Source organism: Dama dama, chromosome 21 (assembly GCF_033118175.1).
Source record: "Dama dama isolate Ldn47 chromosome 21, ASM3311817v1, whole genome shotgun sequence".
Taxonomy (NCBI): Eukaryota; Metazoa; Chordata; class Mammalia; order Artiodactyla; family Cervidae; genus Dama; species Dama dama.
Window position 1 is genome coordinate 41,569,987 of NC_083701.1, and position 8,979 is coordinate 41,578,965.

Sequence of the window (8,979 nt, forward strand, 5' to 3'; positions counted from 1 at the left end):
GATATCTCAGATGGTAAAGAATCTGTTTGCAATGCAGAAGAACTCAGGTACAATCTCTGGGTAAGAAAACACCCTGGAAGGGAATGGCTACCCACTCCAATATTCTTGCCTGGAGAATTCCATGAACAGAGGAACTGGGCAGGCTACAGTCCATGGGGTTTCAAGAGCTGGGCATGACTGAGTGATTAACACTTTCACTTTCTTTTACCTACTAAAATGGACTGGAATGGGTGAATTTAACTCAGATGACCATTATATCTACTACTGTGGGCAGGAATCCCTTAGAAGAAATGGAGCAGCCATCATGGTCAACAAAAGAGTCTGAAATGCAGTACTTGGATGCAATCTCAAAAACGACAGAATGATCTTTGTTTGTTTCCAAGGCAAACCATTCAGTATCACAGTAATTCAAGCCTATGCCCCAACCAGTAATGCTGAAGAAGCTGAAGTTGAATGCTTCTATGAAGACCTACAAGACCTTTTAGAACTAACACCCAAAAAAGATGTCCTTTTCATTATAGGGGACTGGAATGCAAAAGTAGGAAGTCAGGAAACACCTGGAGTAACAGGCACATTTGGCCTTGGAGTACGGAATGAAGCAGGTCAAAGGCTAATTGAGTTTAGCCAAGAGAACTCACTGCTCATAGCAAACACCCTCTTCCAACAACACAAGTGAAGGCTGTACACATGGACATCACCAGATGGTCAACACTGAAATTAGATCGATTATATTCTTTGCAGCCAAAGATGGAGAAGCTCTATACAGTCAGAAAAAAAAAAAAAAAGACCGGGAGCTGACTGTGGCTCAGATCATGAACTCCTTGTTGCCAAATTAAGACTTAAACTGAAGAAAGTAGGGAAAACCACTAGACCATTCAGGTATGACCTAAATCAAATCCCTTATGACTATACAGTGGAAGTGAGAAATAGATTTAAGGGACTAGATCTGATAGACAGAGAGCCTTATGAACTATGGACAGAGGTTCATCACATTGTACAGGAGACAGGGATCAAGACCATCCCCATGGAGAAGAAATTCAAAAAGGCAAAATGGTTGTCTGAGGAGGCCTTACAAATAGCTGTGAAAAGAAGAGAAGCGAAAAGCAAAGGAGAAAAGGAAAGATATTCCCATTTGAACGCAGAGTTCCAAAGAATAGCCAGGAGAGATAAGAAAGCCTCAGTGATCAATGCAAAGAAATAGACGAAAACAACAGAATGGGAAAGACTAGAGATCTCTTCAAGAAAATTAGAGATATCAAGGGAACATTTCAGGCAAAGATGGGTTCGATAAAGGACAGAAATGGTATGGACCTAACAGAAGCAGAAGATACTAAGAAGAGGTGGCAAGAATATACAGAAGAACTGTACAAAAAAAGATCTTCACGACCCAGATAATCACAATGGTGTGATCACTCACCTAGAGCCAGACATCCTGGAATGTAAAGTCAAGTGGGCCTTAGAAAGCATCACTACGAACAAAGTTAGTGTAGATGATGGAATTCCAGTTGAGCTATTTCAAATCCTAAAAGATGATGCTGTGAAATTGCTGCACACAATATGCCAGCAAATTTGGAAAATGCAGCAGTGGCCACATGACTAGAAAAGGTCAGTTTTCATTCCAATCCCTAAGAAAAGCAATCCCAAAGAATGCTCAAAGTACTGCACAATTGCACTCATCTCACATGCTAGTAAAGTAATGCTCAAATTTCTCCAAGCCAGGCTTCAGCAATACATGAACCAAGAACTTTCAGATGTTCAAGCTGGTTTTAGAAAAGGCAGAGGAACCAGAGATCAAATTGCCAACATGAGCTGGATCATTGAAAAAGCAAGAGAGTTCCAGAAAAACATCTATTTCTGCTTTATTGACTATGCCAAAGCCTTCGACTGTGTGGATCACAATAAACTGTGGAAAATTCTGAAAGAGATGGGAATACTAGATGAGCTGACCTGCCTCTTGAGATATCTGTATGCAGGTCAGGAAGCAACAGTTAGAACTGGACATGGAAAAACAGACTGGTTCCAAATAGAAAAGAAGTACGTCAAGGCTGTATATTGTCACCTTGCTTATTTAACTTATATGCAGAGTGCATCATGAGAAACACTGGGCTGGAAGAAGCACAATCTGGAATCAAGATTGCTGGGAGAAATATCAATAACCTCAGATATGCAGATTATACCACCCTTATGGCAGAAAGTGAAGAGGAACTAAAAAGCCTCTTGATGAAAGTGAAAGAGGAGAGTGAAAAAGTTGGTTTAAAGCTTAACATTCAGAAAACTAAGATCATGGCATCTGCTCCCATGCCCTCATGGGAAATAGATGGGGAGACAGTGGAAACAGTGTCAGACTTTATTTTTTTGGCCTCCAAAATCACTGCGGATGGTGACTGCAGCCATGAAATGAAAAGGCGCTTACTCCTTGGAAGGAAAGTTATGACCAACTTAGATAGCATATTAAAAAGCAGAGACATTACTTTGCCAACAAAGGTCCGTCTGGTCAAGGTTATGGTTTTTCCAGTGGTCATGTTTGGATGTGAGAGTTGGACTGTGAAGAAAGCTGAGTGCTGAAGAATTGATGCTTTTGACCTGTGGTGTTGGAGAAGACTCTTGAGAGTCCCTTGGACTGCAAGGAGATCCAACCAGTCCATCCTAAAGTAAAACAGTCCTAGGTGTTCATTGGAAGGACTGATGTTGAAGCTGAAACTCCAATACTTTGGCCACCTCATGCAAAGAGTTGACTCATTGGAAAAGACCCTGATGCTGGGAGGGATTGGGGGCAGGAGGAGAAGGGGACGATAGAGGATGAGCTGGCTGGATGGCATCACCGACTCAATGGGCATGAGTTTGAGTAAACTCTGGGAGCTGGTGATGGACAGGGAGGCCTGGCATGCTGTGATTCATGGGGTCGTAAAGAGTCAGACACGACTGAGTGACTGAAATAAACTGAACTGAACTAAGAGGAGTAAAACAGAACCAGCCTGGAAAACTTAATCTCCACTCTCAGGTAATCACAAGCTCCTCCTTTTGCTTTTTTTTTGTTTTTTCATTTTTTCATTTTAATTTTTTTTATTGAGGATGATTGCTTTACAGAATTTTGTTGTTTCTGTCAAACCTCGACATGAATCAGCCATAGGTGTATATATAGCCCCTCCCTTTGAAACCCCCCTCCCATCTCCCTTCCCGTTCAACCCTACTAGGTTGACACAGAGCCCCTGTTTGAGTTCCTGAGCCATACAGCAAATTCTCATTGGCTATCTATTTTACATGTGGTAATGTAAGTTTCCATGTTACTCTTTCCATATATCTTACCCTCTCCTCCCTTCTCCCCATGTCCTTAAGTCTTTTCTCTATGTCTGTTTCTCCATTGTTGCCCTGTACATATGCTCTTCAGTACCAGTCTTCTAGATTACACATAAATGTGTTAGAATATGTTATTTACCTTTCTCTTTCTGATTTACTTCAGTCTGTATAATAGGTTCTCAGTTCATCCACCTCTTTAGAACTGACTCAAATGTGTTCCTTTTTATGGCTGAGTAATATTCCATTGTGTATACATACCACAACTTCTTTATCCATTCATCTGTCTATGGACATCTAGGTTCCTTCTATGGTCTAGCTATTGTAAATAGTGCTGAAAAAAAAATTGGGATGTGTGTGTATTTTTCCATTTTTATTTCCTCAGGGTATATGCCTAGGAGTGGGATTGCTGGATCATATGGTGGTTTTATTCCCAGTTTTTAAAGGAATCTCCATACCATCTTCCATAGTAGCTGTATCAATTTACATTTCCACCATAGCACAAGAGCATTCCCTTTTCTTCTCCAGCATTTATTGTTTGTAGACTTTTTAATGGTGGCCATTCTGACCGGTATGAGGTGATATCTACTGTAGTTTTTATTTGCATTTCTCTAATAATGAGTGGTGTTGAGCATCTTTTCATGTGTTTGTTAGCCATCTATATGTCTTCTTTGGAGAAATGTCTGTTTAGGTCTTTTTCCCACTTTTTGATTGGGTTGATTGTTTTTCTGGCATTGAATTGTATGAGCTGTGTGTATATTTTGGAAATTAATCCTTTGTCAGTTATTTCATTTGCTATTATTTTCTCCCATTCTGAGGGTTGTCTTTTCACCTTGCTTATAGTTTCCTTTGCTGTGCAAAAACTTTTTAAGTTTAATAAGGTCCCACTTGTTTACTTTTGCTTTTATTTCCATTACTCTAAGAGGTGGGTCAGAGAGGATCTTGCTTTGATTTATGTCATCAAGTGTTCTGCCTATGTTTTCCTCTAAGAGTTTTATAATTTCTGGTTTTACATTTAGGTATTTAATCCACTTTGAGTTTCTCTTTGTGTATGGTGTTAGGAAGTGTTCTAATTTCATTCTTTTACATGTAGCTGTCCAGTTTTCCCAGCACCATTTATTGAAGAGGCTGTCTTTACCACATAGTATATCCTTGCCTCCTTTGTTAAAAATAAGATACCCATAGGTGCTTGGGTTTGCTTCTGGGCTTTCTATCTTGTTCCATTGGTCTATATTTTTATTTTTGTGCCAGTACCATACTGTTCTGATGATTGTAGCATTGTAGTGTAATCTGAAGTCAAGAAGGTTGATTCCTCCAGCTCCATTCTTCTTTCTCAAGACTGCTTTAGCTATTCAGGATCTTTTGCATTTCCATATGAATTGTGAAATTTTTTTATTCTAGTTCTGTGAAAAATGCCATTGGTAATTTGATAGGGATCGCATTGAATCTGTAGATTGCATTTGGTAGTAGAACATGGACTATCTCTCCATCTGTTTATGCCATCTTTGAGTTACATCATTAGTGTCTTATAATTTTCTGTGTACAGTACTTTTGTCTCCTTAGGTAAGTTTATTCCTAGATATTTAATTCTTTTTGTTGCAATGGTGAATGGGATTGATTCCTTTATTTCTCTTTCTGATTTTTCCTTGTTAGTATATAGAAATGCAAGTGATTTCTGTGTACTGATTTTGTAATCTGAAACTTTGCTAAATTCACTGATTAGCTCTAGTAATTTTCTGATACTATCTTTAGGGTTTTCTACGTACAGTATCACATCATCTACAAACAGTGAGAGCTTTACTTCTTCTTTTCCAATCTGGATTCCTTTTATTTCTTTTTCTTCTCTGATTGTTATAGCTAGGACTTCCAGAACTATGTTGAATAATAGTGGTGAAAATGGACACCCTTATCTTGTTCTGATCTTAGGGGGAATGCTTTCACTTTTTCACCTTTGAGAATAATGTTTGCTGTAGGCTTATCGTACATGGCCTTTACTATGTTGAGGTAGGTTCCTTCTATGCCCATTTTTTGAAGAGTTTTAATCATAAATGAGTGCTTCATTTTGTCAAAGGCTTTTTCTGCATCTATTGAGATTATCGTATTTTTTTAATCTTTCAATTTGTTAATATGGTATATCACATTTATTTGCGTATATTGAAGAATCCTTGCATCCCTTGAATAGACTCAATGTGATCATGGTGTATGAGTTTTTTGACGTGTTGCTGAATTCTGTTTGCTAAAATTTTGTTGATGATTTTTGCATCTATGTTCCTCAGTGATATTGGCCTGTAGTTTTCTTTTTTGTGTGTTATCTTTGGTTTTGGTATCAGACTGATGGTGGCCTCATAGAATGAGTTTGGAAATGTTCCTTCCTCTGCAACTTTTTTTTTTTTTTTTTTTTTTTGGGGCCTCTGCAACTTTTTGAAATACTTTTAGAAGGATAGACATTAGCTCTTCTCTAAAGTTTTGATAGAATTCTCCTGTGAAGCCATCTGGTCCTGGGTTTTTGTTTTTGGGGGACATTTTTGATCACAGCTTCAATTTCAGTGCTTGTAATTGGATTGTTCATAATTTCTATTTTTTCCTGGTTCAGTCTTGGAAAATTGAAGTTTTCTAGGAATCTGTCCATTTCTTCCAGGTTATCCATTTTATTGTCATATAGTGTTCATAATAGTCTCTTATAATCCTTTGTATTTCTGCATTGTCTGTTGTAACCTCTCCTTTTTAATTTCTAATTTTGTTGATTTGATTCTTCTGTGTTTTTTTCTTGAGTTTGGCTAAAGGTTTGTCAATTTTGTTCATCTTCTCAAGGAACCAGCTTTTAATTTTATTTATCTTTACTGTTGTTTCTTTCATTTCTTTTTCATTTATTTCTGCTTTGATCTTTATGATTTCTTTCCTTCTACTAATTTTTTCTCTTTTGTTCTTTTTCCAGTTGTTTTTGGTATAAAGTTAGGTTGTCTATTCGATGTTTTTCTTGTTTCTTGAGGTAGGATTATATTGCTGTAAACTTCCCTCTTAGAACTGCTTTTGCTGCATCCCATAGGTTTTGAGTTGTCGTGTTACCATTGTCATTTGTTTCTAGAAATGTTTTGATTTCCATTTTGATTTCTTCAGTAACCTGTTGGTTATTTAGAAATGTGTTGTTTAATCTCCATGTACTTGAGTTTCTCACAGTTTTTTCCTTGTAATTGATATATAGTCTTGTAGTGTGATCAGAGAAGATGCTTGATAGAATTTTCTTAAATTTACTGAGGTTTAATTTGTGACCCAAGATGTGGTCTATCCTGGAGAATGTTCCATGTGCTCTTGAGAAGAAGGTATATTCTTCTGCATTTGGATGGAATGTCCTGAAGATATCAATGAGATTCATCACATCTAATGTATCATTAAAGACTTATGTTTCCTTATTAATTTTCTGTTTTGATGATCTGTCCATTGGTGTGAGTGGGGTTTTAAAGTCTCCTACTATGATTGTGTTACTGTCAATTTCTCCTTTTATGTCTGTTAGTGTCTGTCTTATGTATTGAGGTGCTCCTATGTTGGGTGCATAGATATTTACTATTGTATGTCTTCCTCTTGGATTGAGCTCTTGATCATTATGAACTGTCCTTCCTTATCTCTTGAAATCTTCTTTATTTTAAGGCCTCTTTTGTCTGATACAAGGATTGCTACTCCAGCTTTCTTTTTCTTCCCATTTGCATGGAATATATTTTTCCATCCTTTCACTTTTAGTGTGTATGTGTCATAGGTCTGAAGCGGGTTTCTTGTAGACAGTGTATATATGGGTCTTGCTTTTGTATCCCTTCAGCCAGTCTGTGTCTTTTGGCTAGAGCATTTAGTCCATTTACATTTAAAGTAAGTATTGATATATATGTTTCTATTGCCATTTTCTTAATTGTTTGGGGTTGAATTTGTAGATCTTTTTCTTCTCTTGTATTTCTGGACTATATAAGTCCCTTTTCATGAGACAGACTTGTCATTCATTTTCACATGCATAGGTCTATCAAACAAAAACTACCCATTGAACATAGAAATTGCTTGAACTGCTTCAATTGCTCATTCAAAATTGACTGTGCCCATTCCTCTGCTCTTGCCATCTTTTTCTTTAATATCTGCCTGCTTTACAGTTCCAGCTATGCTGAACACTTCCTTTAGCTTCTTCCAACCAACTTTGAAGTCAAGATTAGCAACAAAAATTGTGGAATCAAGTCTACCAGCCTGCAACTTCCTGATAACCTTAGGAGGAATGTTTGGATTATTGACAATGGAAGGTGGTAAATTCATCAATCCTGATCCCATATCGGGTACATGTCCTCTTGGAAATGATCTTCGTGTTCATTGCAATGCCCTAGGAGCATTTTCTCCAGTATGTTCCTCTTTAATATTCAAAGGTCTTCCACTAATATATATTTGTTAACTGTTTCTAGTGTTTTCTTCATAAATTCTTCGTCTTTAAATTCAACCACACCACAACCCCTTGATTTTCCTTCCGCATCCTTAAAGAGCTCCACGTATGTAACCTCACCAACTTTTTCTCTCATTAGAGCTTTGATAGCTTGCCATTTCATGTCATATGGGATGTTGCTAATAAAAACTCTGTTAGGATTTGGACCCGTCTTTCTTTACGGCCTGAATTCTTATCTTTTGAGTAAGAATGAAACCTATTGGCCTTCTTATTTCCTATAGATTTTTCTCTTAATTCAGATTTCTCTTTGACTGATTCATCATTCTTCATCTTAATGCCATTGGAGCTGCTGCTGCCCTGCGGAGGCTGCTTCTCCTGCTAGGGCGGGTGAGGTTTTTGCCCGAGGCTCACCCAGCAGCTCCAAGGTGCGATGCATGCTGTCATAGCCAGAGCCCATAATCACCTCGGGCTTGTCGGCGTCAACCATCCCTCCACCGCAGCTTACACCTCCGCTGTCTGCGCTGAGGGGCTCCGAGCGCGACAATCACTCCTCCTTTTCAGTTCACTTCTTTGGCATTATGAGGTCAGACTGTGGGGACTGCCTACTGCCTGATCAGTGGTGCTGGATTTAAATCTTAGGGGAAAGTGTGTTTTGACCCTACATTACTTTGTACATTACTTTGATGACCCTGATCATTCCATCCTCGAGGGAAAAGGAAACAAGGGAGCTGACGCTAAGTGATTTTAACAGGTTAGTGGAACAGGATTCTAAAAAATGAAAAGAAGCATTAAAGTAGCAAGGGTTTGTATCAAAGGGGAGAATTTGAGGAAAGGAAATCTCCGATGAATCATCAGTTATGGAAAGTGGAATTCCTTTCTCAGAATTGTCATATTTGCTTTGGAAAAAACAAACAAAAGTGAGGGACTAGGCTAAGTCAGTAAAGGATTAGTTTAAAGCTGCTTTCCATTTGTCAGTCATGTCAACAGTGTGAATTTCAGCGTTGTGGTTTTATATTACTTATTTTGACAAACTAAAAATCATTTAAAATTTTAAGTTATCCTGGTGGATTGTATAATTAACCATTCAGTTCACCGAAGATCTAAAATTAATATCAGATGTGCAGAACAATATTCTGTTCCCTATACAGACCTGAGGAAGTATACCTTAAGGAATGTCAAACTTGTCTTCCCCAAATCCATCCTCAAAGATTGAGTAGAACCCAGGTTCTCTCAGAAGCCATTTAGGACAATCATTTGTATTTTTCCCAAAACCATTT

The 8,979-nt window shown here is 38.0% G+C and overlaps 1 pseudogene; it reads right to left on the bottom strand.

The window, feature by feature from the left end:
* Positions 1-7,257: 7,257 nt before the first annotated feature.
* On the bottom strand, positions 7,258-8,189 carry LOC133042870 (myelin expression factor 2-like; annotated as a pseudogene).
* Between the last annotated feature and the right edge of the window lie 790 nt (positions 8,190-8,979).